Source organism: Engraulis encrasicolus, chromosome 9 (assembly GCF_034702125.1).
Source record: "Engraulis encrasicolus isolate BLACKSEA-1 chromosome 9, IST_EnEncr_1.0, whole genome shotgun sequence".
NCBI lineage: Eukaryota > Metazoa > Chordata > Actinopteri > Clupeiformes > Engraulidae > Engraulis > Engraulis encrasicolus.
The window spans coordinates 46,389,177-46,403,558 of record NC_085865.1 but is presented as its reverse complement, the minus strand read 5'-3'; the positions used below and the strand labels follow the sequence as shown (position 1 = coordinate 46,403,558).

The 14,382-nt window shown below is 41.3% G+C and overlaps 1 protein-coding gene and 1 long non-coding RNA gene across 2 annotated transcripts in view; one reads left to right on the top strand and one right to left on the bottom strand.

The window, feature by feature from the left end:
• The window catches only part of LOC134455906 (uncharacterized), a 212,239-nt gene that overhangs the window by 191,028 nt on the left and 6,829 nt on the right, over window positions 1–14,382 (bottom strand). Inside the window, exons 2-3 of the long non-coding RNA XR_010036193.1 lie at window positions 5,644–5,867; window positions 5,399–5,481 (exon numbers count right to left, since the gene is read on the bottom strand). This is a non-coding gene — a long non-coding RNA (uncharacterized LOC134455906). The remainder of the gene's footprint in view (window positions 1–5,398; window positions 5,482–5,643; window positions 5,868–14,382) is intronic.
• The window catches only part of LOC134455894 (myosin-7-like), a 22,845-nt gene continuing 19,626 nt past the window's right edge, over window positions 11,164–14,382 (top strand). The window contains exons 1-2 of the mRNA XM_063207250.1: window positions 11,164–11,393; window positions 12,489–12,536. The gene's annotated coding sequence lies outside the window, so the exon portion shown is untranslated. The remainder of the gene's footprint in view (window positions 11,394–12,488; window positions 12,537–14,382) is intronic.

The following is a 14,382-nucleotide window of genomic DNA, read 5'->3' as shown; positions in this document are numbered from 1 at the left end:
CGGACAATGCAAATAACTGATGTTTGTGACATTCGGACATTTTTGGAAGGAATACAATAGAAATAGTCCCGCCGCCTGGGTTATTGTTTTATGACATGCTTGTGAATGAGCTTTAGCCTATTGAAGTTGCACGTAGGCCTAATAGGCCTACTGAACGGTGAACAGAAATTGAAAACAGGCTATATGTCATTTTTACAACAGTGGCATTTTTCTTGGGTCCTATGAGTTATTATTTTGCACCTACGAGTAGGAAACGTTTGACGCCATGCCACTCACAGTGACCACATTAGGCTATTTCTCATTATGTCGGCAAAAGGTACAACAGTAGCCTATTGTATAGTTTGGTCTTTTTGTAGCCTGTATCTCCTCATGTAACGTGCTTCACATAAAGTGGTGTCGTGATTTCTGCACCATGGACAGAGGGCGCCGCCAGTCCATGTAGGCGGCGGACATGAAGGTGTCGTTACTCCACGGGCAAATGTCGTTCTCGGGAAAAATATTAAAATAGTCGCTATTTCTGAGTAGCCTTTGTAATGGTCTACTACGAGACTTTTTTATGTGATGTCAGGCCTATAAGATGCCGCCCTCGTGTGAAAGCATAGGAGAGATATCGCCCCCCTGTTAACATTCGCAAATTACGCATGGCAACAGTCAGCGGGGAGATTAAGCTAGCATCTATAATATTTTTCATTTTGTTCTAATCTCGTGGAGTGCAAGACTCACGAATATGCATTTTTTCAAAAAGCCAACTTCTGAAGCCCACTGAGCAAGAAGGGGGTGTAAAAGTGCCCTCCTCACCTAGACAAATCGCATCCAGAACAGTTTAATATTCTTAGATAAACGATATACCCGCTGATCTGTTTTTCTATATACACCATGCACAAACACAGTAATAGACCATTTTCAATAGCCCAAATACAAAATAATCCTCCACTTTTCCCAGTCTCTCTAGCCTAAGCCTACATCCACAAGCGAGAGCTGAGCCAGAGCTTTAGTTGTACTCCCTCTGTATACGTCATAGAACGCTCTGCCAGCGAGAAGTCCAATCTTTCAGAAGTAGTTTTCAACTGATACATTTTCATTAAAATATTGCAGTTTGGCTTTGTTATCGACTGTGAATTTCACATATATGTATCAAAACACCTCTTCTGACAACATCCAGTATAGATTAAGTTATACATTTAACCTAAACATTACCCTTTAGGAGGGGTGCCAATATTTCTGCACATGCCATTTTTGGGGGGGGGGTTTCATTGAAATTACAAAATCTATTTGGGAAAAAAAATATTTTCTATACTAAATATCTTCAAACCTCCAACTAAAAGATCCCGGTGGTAAAAGTTATGTTAAGTTAAGGGGTGCCAATACGAACTGGTGGCACTTTACAACAACAGCATGACACATCTACAACAACATCAACATCAACAATGATATATTATATATTGACGGAAAATTCTTGCCGATTTCAACATTCAGTTGTCCTGACAACACTACCCTGGACACAATGTTATATAACGGATGCCAACTAGTAGAGTTTGGCGCAGAACATTAGTAAAATGCCCTCCCGAATCGAAGCTTTGGCTTAGCGGTATGGTGCTGTGCCTCCCATGCTCGAGCTGGAGAGTTGTGTGGTAGGTAGCGGGTTCGAGTTACTTGACACGTATTACTGTAAACATGGCCAGGGATCTCACAAATGGCTGTTCAAAAAATGTTGGAGTAGCCAAGGTTGATCTAAGTACTCTTAACCAACCACAGTATTACTATGGCTTATCCGTGTTTTTTTTAGGGTAACCATGAAAACCGTGGTTCCTGACTAACCATGGATCATGATTATTCATGGTTTTCACGTTTTTTTTTTTCCAGCATAGTTTGTATCTATGGTTTAACCATAGTTACAAGCCATGCTCAAAAAACCATGGTTAATTGCGGGTTTCAAGGTCACCCAAAAAACATGAAGCCTTGGTGCAGGGGCGGAGCTATAGGGGGGGCGAGCAGGGCACTTGCCCCTGGGCCCAGGGCCCTCCCGTATTGGTGGTGGGGGCCCTATTGTGAGCTTGGCAAGCGGTATAAGGGGCCCTATAAGTGCCTTGCCCTGGGGCCCTGTGTGCAATTGTTCCGCCACTGCCTTGGTGTAATGTATAGGGAGTTGAACTGAAGATCACAGATTTGCAGGTTCGAATCCCACCCTAACCTCTTCCTACGCCTCCATCCATGACTGAAGTGCCCTTGAGCAAGGCACCTAACCCAACATTTCTCCAAGAACTGTCACCAATATGTGTGTTGGATACAAAAAAACGGCAGCTACGTGTAATTTAAAAAATAATTATAAACTGTGGTAAAACCATGGGTAGTTTTCAGAGTAAAACCATGGTTCATTTTATAGTTAAACCATAGTCAAACCAAAACCTGTGCCGAACCATGCTCAAAAAACCATGAAATCATGGTTTACAACGGTCGATTTTCGTAAAGGGTCATACATCAGCATGTTGAAATTAGCAGGAATTCTCCTGTAATGCATGATATCATTGATATCATCTATTTCCCAGATTTCAAATAGTTATAGTTGTTGTCTTTTGTGACCAATGTTGTACTACAATTTTCCCTCTGTGACATTTTTTTCAGCCACACCACACCCAACCCACAGTGAATGAAACTAAAGTATTATTATTATGATTATTAATCATAATAATCAGAATAATGATAATAAGAAGAAGCCTGGAAGGTGATGTGTCAAGTCTTCAAAAGGTGGGTTTTGAGATGGTGTTTGAAGGACAGCAGTGTATGGGTGAACAAGGAGTTTCATAGGGTGGGGCAGTGATATCGAAGGGTTTGTTTCTGAGGGTCTGGCATTTGGTCGTGGTCATGGCCGTAACTACCATTGAGGACACAGAGGTCATGTCCTCTGTATTTTTTTCAGTAATGTAAAATGTATCTATGATGAAAATATATGATAAATTCAGTCTGTATACTCCACCCCCATTTATCCTCAAGGCAGTGATTAATGAAAACAACCTTACAGTAAGTGTTTTACTGAAGAGTTTGAAGCATTCTAAATGTACAGTATGCAGTAGGCCTACAGCACACAGTATTTGACCTCAGTATTTGAAAATGTCTGGTTACGGCCCTGGTCGTGGTGATGATGGGGGTGAGGAGGTTGGCAGCAGCAGACAGATTAAAAGAAGAAGTGCTATTCTAATAGCATACTGAAGTGGAAGTAGTACAGGTTCAATATGTCTTGTACTTAATATTAGAAGAAGATGTGTTTTAAATATACTTCGCGAGTGCTGGAGGTAAAAACATTCAAGAAATTTCACTTTGACACAATGATAGTGACCTCTTAATAACATATATAACCGCTTAAATTTGTTGTTCATTCACAAAAAATCTAAATACAGTCGTTAATGCTTGAACATACACTTCACAAATGTGAGTACACCCCAGATTAAAATCCAGTAGAGAAGTGGCCGTGTTGGCCTGAATCGTCTCGAAATGAAAAGGGATTAAAAGGGAGGTTATCGGTGTGCGTTTCAACCTTTCTTTATATATTTAACTTTTACATTTTGAGTCTACACCTGGCTTAAATAGATTAGTGTGAGATTTGAATGAAATCCCATGGAGTGTATCATGATTTGCTTCAATAGTCACAGTGCACAGTTTGAGGATGAATGAATGCCGTCAACATTTGAAATCCGAATTACACCTAAAAAAAAACCATGCATGTCAACATGCACTGTGACTACTGAAGCAAATCATGATACCCTCCAGTAGCTAGACAGCAGCTAGAGTAAGCAGACAGGTTTGACAACAGGGAACCCGTTTTCATAACATTTCCACATATACGGCATGAAAGATACTCATCCAGGAATATCAACTCTTTCTTTGAGACAGAGCTTCAGAACCTGGATGCCTGGTGAACGCTTTCCTCAGCAACTCTATTAGACAGTTCAGTCTCAAGATTGGGCAACATCTGGGCAAAGAGAGGTGAATATGGCTGCTATTCTCATGAATGGCCATCCGGGTACTTTGCTCGTAAATGTATGTTACGCCCCTTTATGGGTGAAAACAAACCGAATGTCTAATCAATTTACATGCTATGTCGCCTTGCCTAAATGAACACAGTCCATGCTTCAGCCACCGCTGTTTGGCTCTATATCACGGCGTTCATGAGTATTCGCTGGTCGAAATCATTTTGACTGTTGGCGGGCCCGCTCACATCTCAGCTCATTGGCCTAACGGCATGATTGAAAAGAGCTTCGGCAAATAGTCTGCATGAGAGTGCATAACCCATAGAGATGCTAAGCAAATTTACTGAAAGAGAACCGTAACTGCACCTGTCATATCATACTAGAGACCTACAAAGCAAAGGTGACAAATGGAAAAAGATCAGCTAACATATTTAGCTAGCTGCTAGGCCTAGCAAAGTGTGCAGTGATGTCTTCATTAGACATTCATACATGCAGTCCCTATTCAACAACATGGTACTCGTGATACTTAGATAAAGAAACCAAAGGAAAATGAGATTGGGTTATTAATTACCTTATCAATGTACCGCGGGTAGGTACTAACATATAGCCTATCTGTCAATCTTACCCTAGTCTGGACACCTGAAGTTAATCCTTCACTGAAATTTTACGTGTTATTATTTACTATCTACAGAACAACAATATACCTGGCTAAATTAACACATTAAAAAAATAATATATTGTCATCCACTTATTAAAACCAACAGTTACTGGGAAAGAAAGGCAATTAAAACTTTAAAATGACCCGAGTTCTACAAACTTTCCAGTTAGATCAAAGGGCAGGGTAGAGTCAGAGACAATAGAATCTTAGCTCGAGCAGTGCAGACCTAGAACAATTTTGGCTTGTGCTTTGCCATTCTAATCTGTCCAGTCTCTGCATGCTGTAATTGAGCTTTTGGCCTGAAGGGGGCAGGGGGAGGCAGATTATCAGGGAGGTACAGAAAAGAAAGGCAGCGGCAGCAATGCCATTCTCAGGTATGGGTTGGGGAAAGAAATTATTTCCAGGTCTGCCAGATGAAAACCCTACTAAAATGATAGCCTACCACAGAGATAGCCTGTGTGTGAACAACAGAGGCCTATAACTCTGGGCCTACACATTCCAATTATAAAAATAAAAAATAAATGTTCATGTGGACCAGGAAAGTAAAACTTACTGCAGTGGAAGCAAACATGAAGATGAAATAAATAATACAGACTGAACAATTACCAACCTACGGAACAAATTCAATTCAAAATGAATGGAAATCTCTGTATCTCTGTCTCTGCCCTCTCAAAATATACATTTTGGGGATTGCAAAAGCTATGTTCTTTTTTCAAAAATGTTACCTTCATATATATACCCACTGTGCCTATTTTATTAAGAGCTATTTACGTACCTGAAAGTAGGTCCACTTCAAACGAGTAACGCACATCTTCCATTGAGTGTCACCAGGGTCTTTTATTCAGCTACAAAATCCTCCTGTATAATTATAAAGGGAGAAATAGCCTATAAGGACTCTGCACTACATTTCTAAATGCAATACAATTTTAGTTTTAGAGCATCCTTTTATATTATCCACCATATCTTAGCCTACATAACACCACATCACATAACTAGTCTTGATTTTATTAAGCTACTTACATTTAAGATGAAATAAATCCATACGTAACTGGGGGGAGTATTAAGAATTAAGAGTAGATTAAGAATCACAGAGCCATCCTTTTGCTTCCTTGGGCATATTCTCAATGAAGTGGCCATCTACTGAAAGGAACTGCCGGCTCCTCAGAGTAGCTCAAAGTTGGCTGCTGGCCAGTGGACCCAGAGGAGGAGCTTCTTTTCTGGAACAGCTGCAGTGGTCAGGTGCCCTGAAGGAGATGACAAGATGACATGCACCACTCAAGGACAGATTACTGCATGGGCCTACTGGGTCTAGGCCCAGGGGCTCAAGAGTCAAAGGGGCCCTGAAGCCCAAGCCTCTTTATTTCCATTCTCATATTGCAATAAAATCTCCCTTTTAACAACTATATTTTCTAAATGTTCTCAGAGGACTACCCCCCATACCCCCAACAACATAGACTCTCCCATCTGGCCTAAAACCCTGAATTGTTTTGTAAACTAACAGCACTCATTGAGTGGGGGCTTTCTTGTCGTCTGGCACAGGGGCCCATGTGCTGCAAGTCCATCTGTTGCAAGTTTACACGTAAACGTTCTTTGTGTGTGCCTAGCTGACATTCAGCAAGAATTTCACAGGGTTATCTTTGTACTCAGGGACAAATACAAGTAGGCGACAGGCCCGGGTATGGTAAACAAGATGGTGCTAAAGTTTGTGCGTCACTTACTTAACAAATTGAGGGACAGCAACCTTGGGAGAAGGTTTATTACTATGGCCTTGGTGCATGCTGTCAATACCACATGTGCTGTAGTCTGTCCTTGGGCCTAAACAGACCAGCTACTTTCTTTCAAGGCCAAGGTCAGGCAGCTGCTAGCCGATGACAGAACATGTCTCACTGATACATCGCTGTTTCCTTAGCCTTCTCACTAAAGCACAAAGATAGCCCTGTCACATTCCTATGACAATTCTGAGTGCCCGTCTTTGATTGAGAACAGTCGGTGGCTATCTGCTAGACATCTGTTGTCAGAGTGCTGAGGATATGAGGGAGAAGGTTTATTACTATGGCCTTGGTGCATGCTGTCAATACCGCATGTGCTTTCATCTGTCCTTGGGCCTAAACAGACCAGCTACTTTCTTTCAAGGCCAAGGTTAGGTAGCTGCTAGCCAATGACAGAACATGTCTCACTGATGCATCGCTGTTTCCTTAGCCTTCTCACGGTACAAAGATAGGTATATCCATTTTCATATTGCGATAAAATCACACAACTATATTTTCAAAATGTTCTCAGAGGACCACCATCCATACCCCCAACAACATAGACTCTCACATCTGTTCTGAAACCCTGAATTGTTTTGTAAACTAACGACAGTCATTGAGTGGGGCCTTTCTTGTCGTCTGGCCAGACCAGCTACTTTCTTTCAAGGCCAAGGTCAGGCGGCTGCTAGCCGATGACAGATTATGCCTCACTGACACATCGCTGTTTCCTCAGCCTTCTCACTAAAGCACAAAGATAGCCCTGTCACATTCCTATGACAATTCTGAGTGCCTGTCTTTGATTAAGAACAGTCGTTGGCTATCTGCTAGACATATGTTGTCAGAGTGCTGAGGATATAAGTCAGGTGTAGTGCAGCTTATCACTTGAGGACAAGGTGTAAATTCACTTCTAAAGTTACCATTTCAGCAGTATTTGAAATGTCTTTCACTCATTTCATAATATACACTCAGAGAATATAATTAGAGGAAATATGCAGTCATTAAACACTCAAAGGCCTTTCAGATTGTGTCGTTTTATGTTGTTTTCTTTTTCCAGACATTCAAATGTAATTTTGTGGAATAACAACTGACCTGACCAGAGGTCACATCATTAAGCCTCGTTCACACACGTCGCTGCTAGTGACTCGCTCAGCGAATGAAGTCAATAGAATGTCTATGTGTTCCAACGAGACGACGAGGCGAGGAGTGTACAAGCGATGTGATGTGGGCGGAACCTGAGTTGAAAATATTCGAGCGAGGCGAGTAAGCGAGTAACCAATTGGAACACAGAGTTCGGTACTTCTCGCCTGTGCATTGGCAGTTAAAGCAGTGGGAACGTTAAGCGAACGTTCCATGAGAGAGTGGCGAGTAGGCGAGCAAGCGAGAAGCTAGTAATTAGCAGCGATGTGTGTGAATGTAGCTTTACACAAGAAATAAATGCGTTTGACGTCCTGAGGACAATGTGCAGAGGATAAAATGGAGCAATATGATGAGCTATATAAATGACTCTAAGACCATTTGAGCCACTAACATATCCAAGATGTCTCACAACAAGGAAAGCATCAGAAAATCATTATGGACTTGCAGTAGTCACATAATTGTTGTTTGCTTAGGATATTTCAAATTGAGAGCCCGAATATAAATGTGTGCATTATTAGTGATTCATTTGACTGATTAAACATGCAAATGGGTGGATCTTAGTCCCCATGTCAAATTCAAAGAAAACTAGAAATGCACTCAGAGAGTGCAGACCTCCGCAAAGGAAGCTGTTTGATAGAACATTTGACTGTTACAGCCTGTTTGTCTTTCTGTCTTGTTTTTGTGAGTTAGAAACTGGAATGTCAAAATTCGTCCTATCCTGCAATGGTGAAGATTTTTAAAACATTCCTGGATCACCATCGTGGTCCGGATAACCACCAAAATGTAATCACTTTTTCCTTTTGTCATTTCCAAGACCTCCATAAATTTCATCCAAATCTGTTCATGACTTTTTGAGTTATCCTGCTGACAAACAAATAGACAGACAGACAGACAGACGGACAAACCAATGTGACCAAAAACACAACCTCCTTGGCAGGGTTAATTAAGGATGTGTGAGTATGGAGACTGATGATCGTTCACCCTTGAAAGTGCAAGGTCATCTTTTGGCATGTGATGCACACGCATGAGAGTGTTTTAAAGTCATAGCATTAACTTTACATGCACACACAGACGGCACGTTTCCTTAACGTCTCAGTGAGCAGTGCGAGTCTGAGAGGTTCGCGGGCTGCCTTTCACACTGCACAGTTAACGTCCACGTTCTATCCGCGGGCAGCAGCCATTCATTTTCAATGGGAGCTGCACATTGAACGCGGACGTCCGCGAAGGAAAATAGACTCGAGTTCTCTTTTCAACGAGCAACGCGGACATGTCCGGTCGGGACGGACATGTGCTGTGCTTACACCGCCTTCCTGTGTGCAAGGCATGATTTGTTTTCATGCATTCTAACCGTTTCGGATTGATAATGGACACGTAAAGTGGACGTACTGTGGACGTCCGCGCCGTTGGTGTGTGAATGCACCGTAACACCTTGTGGGTTCACAGGATTAGGCAGGTCAGCGGGCGGATTCTGGGTAAACGTAATGCTTTCACTAGAATGACAGGCGTTTTTCATGTCTGGATGGAGCACGTTTTAACTTATGACTTAATATGTTTTAGTATCATGTTTTTAAATTAATGAAGCCAATACTTCAATGTGGACTGACTTAACACATTGAATACCGGCGGTGCTCACAGAATTATGTCGTAGAATACCAGCGTTCTAAGCCCTTTTTTGACGTTTTTTGTAGACTCACAGCGTATTATGTGATAGGGCCACTGAAACATGTTATGGCTCGTTTGAAAGTGGAGACTCTGCCCTCTTAGTAGGTGAAAACCGTGTGTCTACAAGCTTTTATTGCAGAGCAAACCCAAGCTAAACCGAAGCGAGTATCCATGGAATTCAGCTACAATCGGAGATATTTAGGTTTTTGTGAAGGGTGTGCTGCTTCAGAACGTCACGAGTTTGAAAGGGGACGAGTTGGTTTTAATCACAATTTGGTGCAAGGTTAGCTCTGACACACATCTTGCCGTCTTCAAGACACACCTCCTGCTCTGTCCCACTACAACATCGGCAATCAATGCCCTTCGAAATCCATGTTTTTCACGTGGACTGAACACAAACTCACGCAGAAGGTGAGACATTTGCTAAAATAGCTCCCGATGACTCCCGAAATAATAGCCCAACATTGACAACAAATCCCAATTATATGATGCTTAGATGTAGTCCATCCGATCCATATGATATGTAGCCATCTATGCTAGCTTCTGGCTTTTCACATACAGGAAGACACAGAAAGCTCAACATGGGGGCGAATAATCAAATAAACAATTCTTATCAAACTTCCAAATAGGAGCGCATTACTCCAATCACAGTTCGGGTACCATTTGGATCCAAGGATCTGGTAAAGGTCTAGGTAGCAAGTCCAGAAAGTTCAAGATTCTCCAGGCACGATATACAATCGTCTCTGTGCGTCCCTATTGCGTGAAGTCAGACACTACATCAGCTACAGCGTGGGCACCGACCGTACTAGGGAAACAGCAACATAGCACAATTCACGAATACGGCAGCATCCCAGATAGCAGCAGATAGCTACCATAGCCCTTCCTGTAGCTACCATACTACAAGGTGAAGGGGTACAGAGAGATTAAAGAACATCATTGCAGGATCATTAGCGACGAAATCAAATGCAGAGCCGTAGCATCAGCGCTGGCAGCGCGATCATTAGGAGCCTATACAGATAGTCTACGGTAGGCGACATGGGTTGGCATCCAGACATCTTGGTAAGATAAATTAAAATATCCAAATCATAACACAAACTTTTGACTGCAAATTTTTATGTTTTGATATACAACGCATGGGCGTGAAAAACGTATTATTATGTCGTCGGTACTCAATGTGTTAACGGCATTTGAGCCAACATCATTCAAAAAAATGTTGCCAATGTGATCGACTTGTAAACTTATTCTGAAATTCATTCTAATCTCTCTTTAAATGTAAAATTGCTTTAATACACGAGTAATATTAGCATATTATATGTGTTTGAAGATTAACGGCAAAGTTGTGGTGATGAGAGGGCTGTACAGACTCCCAGGGGGGTGTGAAGGTCTCGTGTCAAGTGCATCAATATGACTACAATCACTCACGAAGGAACCTGAGCTGAATTTCACAGGGTAATCTTTGTCCTCAAGGAAACAATGTGGTTCCACTGAGATGCTGTGACTCCAGGGGGACGTGAACAACAAGGTGACAATACAGCAGGAGGCCCCATGCTCTGACCTTGCTTTGGTCTACAAAAGTTGACAGCTGTAGCCGTCTTTTGAACCTTGTAACATTTCCAAAATGTTTAAAGGACACATAACATGTAGTGGTTCTCTCCCTTGTCTCATTGCCAGATATATGACCATGCAGTTCTCATTAATACAAAGGTTTGCAATACAATAATTCAGATATTGTTTCAATTAACCATCAATTGTCATGTACAATATATATGGTCATTTAACATTATATATATGTCATTTGACGTTTGTGTGCCAGTAGAGATTCATTGAGCATATGTATTAAGCAATAGGTCAGCATTTTGTTCTTGGCTATGGAAATGTCCAGGAGGATTTTAAAATAGTCCACAGGCTGAGAGTTCCGTCTGACAATAGCAAACTCCTAGATATGGTCTGGGGTCCAGGAGTTGATGCTGCTGCCCTGTCCTGCTGTCCTTTCCCCCACCTGCATTTGCACATAAACTTGCTCCCGTCTGTGTCAATCACCATATCAAATTCCATATATGTCTGGATGGGAGCCATTCAGAGGTTTTCCTTTTATGAAATATGGGGAGAGCGGGGCTGACTTGATGCTCACCTCCATATTGGGATCAACTCTCCCCTATAAAAGAAGCAAATCATTCGTGGCTTTCAGTCGTGGTGGTGGACACAGCATAGACCAACCCAGAGGTAAGTTGACATCTACATGAGGGTCAACCAGGCAGGTACAGTAGTTGACAAAAAGGTAGGATGAGAGACAAGTGGATGAAGGCTAGAATAATTAAGGAAAACAATAACGTAAAACTGTAAATCAGGGATGTCAAACTCAGGCCCGGGGGCCAAATTTGGCCCGCGGAGCCATTCTATTTGGCCCGTGAGATAATTTCAAATATGTATTACAGTTGGCCCACATACACCACAACTGTATAGCGTATTAAGATTTGAACATGAAAATTCGCATATCACAGGAAAATGAGTGGGCCCAGGCCATTGAAAAAGCTCACAATGAAATGCAACAGAATATGTGCAGGCACATTTGAACTATGATGGGAATCTGTTCAAACATAAATTTAAACAATTTTAGTCAATTTTTGTAAAAACATATTGAGTTTGGCCCGCGACTTCAATCCAGATTTTGATTTTGGCCCTCGGTCAATTTGAGTTTGACACCCCTGCTGTAAATCAAGACAAACTATACATAGAGAGACAGACAAACAGACAGATGGCAGTTTATGTAATGAATTAAATATTGAATGGGTCATTATGGGCTGGCTGGTTGACAAAAGTATCGAACACTACCACATGGTGGTACTGCATCTCATCAGGGACATTGCCTGGTTATCACCAGACCTAATCACAAGTGAGATAAGGTCTGTAGACCTGTGTACTGTAAATCCCGTACGGGGGGTGTGGTTTACAATTGATGGCGGCTGTTAAGTGGACATTACGAATGTGCATCATTTGGCATACGTAGCCCATAACCAATCTTGTCAGTAGTATCTATTCAAACAAACTGCAGTCATCGTCTTTCCATGCCTCCCTGCTCTCTAATTGGAGACCATGATTAGGAACCCTCGCTGAGGGACAGAATCTATGCTGTCTTTCACATCGGAACAATTGTGCAAAGCAACATGGGATTTCCCAGGCTATCAGGGACCAGAGAAACAGACACAATTTGTGCATATTGCAGTGGGGAAAGAACAGTATTGGGCTACTCAACACAGAGCTGAGAATACTACAGTATGTGTTTGATCTTGCCACTGCATCTTCTCTATTCACTTCCAGAAGTATCATCAAATCAACATTGTACATTCGAAGCTTGGCTCAAACGAGGTGAGATTCACATGCTAAAAATACTACAAATCCAAATCTGTCCAGGCTATGGTTAGAATGTTAACACAATGTACACTATTATTCGGCCAGATAATGAGATGTACAATCTTTCAAGGACAATTCAATGTGATTTGTATTTTTTGTGAGAGGTAAATGTTGTTACCTTTCTTAACAAGGCAAGAGTTGAATTAGAGGTACTTCAACGTATATGCACATTTTTCTTTGGAGGATTTTATACCAAGCCCAATTTTCACAATACACAGTATATACTAACGTTAGCCTACCTACAAGCACCTGGTAACTCCCTTGTAATGACCTTAATATTGTCAAGGTGTCATGACACACAACTATAATCCAAGGGCGTAGGTTTGGCTTGAGCTTGGGTAGGGACAATTAAAAAAAAAAAAAAGATTCTTTAGATTAATCTGACTGGCATTATGAAATTAATAGGCTCATTCAATATATGTGCCCTACCGAAATAATGACTAGTAGGGCCTATAAGTAAAGAAGACTGTTTCTTAAGCCAGCTGGCACATTAGACCAGGGCTCATATCCTTTTCCAAAAATGAGAAGTGCTATAGGCCTACAGTAAGAGGTACATGTTAAACACAGATAATTCTATCAAACATTTAAAACAAAATTGATTCAACGACTAAGCATTTCTAATGGTCCTGGACAACATAACAATGGAGAGAGAGAGAGAGAGAATCTCTCACTGACGTTAAAAGGGTAGCGGCTAATTAAAAAGACGTGTAGGCTACTCTTGGGCTTCTTTCTGCAAAAGTAGTCAAGCTTCATCAAGACCGAGCCCCATTGTCCTGTGAGAATAAAAGACCCTTTTTGACAGAAAATATCTAAAACCTGAATTTTATTCAGAATTTCAGAGGAATCAAAACTTAAAATGAATTCCTTTTGCCAAACTTTTTACAAGCGTCTCCAGCATCTTCCCATGACTTTCACATTCATTCATTCCCATGTTTATTTGCATACTGCCAGGGCTTAATTGTTGGCTACAACGAGACCGTTAAAACTTGCACTCGAGAAAGACAAGGGAGGGGAGGAGGACAACACTAGGCTACCTAAACACCGAACGATGCAACACATGCGTTGCGTCATAGCCTAGAGATGAATATCTAACTTATGGGGCAACTGGCTTACTGTTGAGGTAGCATAACTTCTTATGCCATTCGTCCTTTTCTTTTTTGGTGGCGACATCTCTGAGGCTCATCATAAATGTCAAATTCAGAAGGAAACACGTATGCCGTTTGAGTTTAATTCCATTACGAGACAGATGCGTTCACTTTTCAGCACCACCAGCATGGACCACTGCTTCCGCTTCCACTAACTAGCTAATATAAAATGTTTTAAAATGAATGCTACCACTTCATAGTGTATCGAAATATTAAACTAATCAATGTATATTTTCGTTCAGTTATTTCCTTTTTTTCAAATTTCTTAATTATTAATATGGCAAAAATTGGTCGGGACTATTTTATATCCCTTGAATATTGGTCGTGACATGTCACGACCGTCCCTACCCAAATCTAAGCCCATGCTATAATCTCTTAAAGCTGTTGAAAAACAAATTGTTTGGTAATAGGATACTTGTGTTAGATGGTTATCATGCTTCAGGGCCTGTGCAAAAATTCATTAGTGCCTACACAAGGGCTTCAGTTAAATGTCTGTCATGTAAAATGTACAGTATGTCCTACCATTGTGACTCTCCTTCGTTTTCAAAGTCCGAACCATGAGGGACGCATTAATGGAAGAGCTTAGGGCACCGGCTCAGTTTGCCAGTCCATTCTACAGTCTTAAATAAATACTTTTTTTCAATGAAAAAAATTAG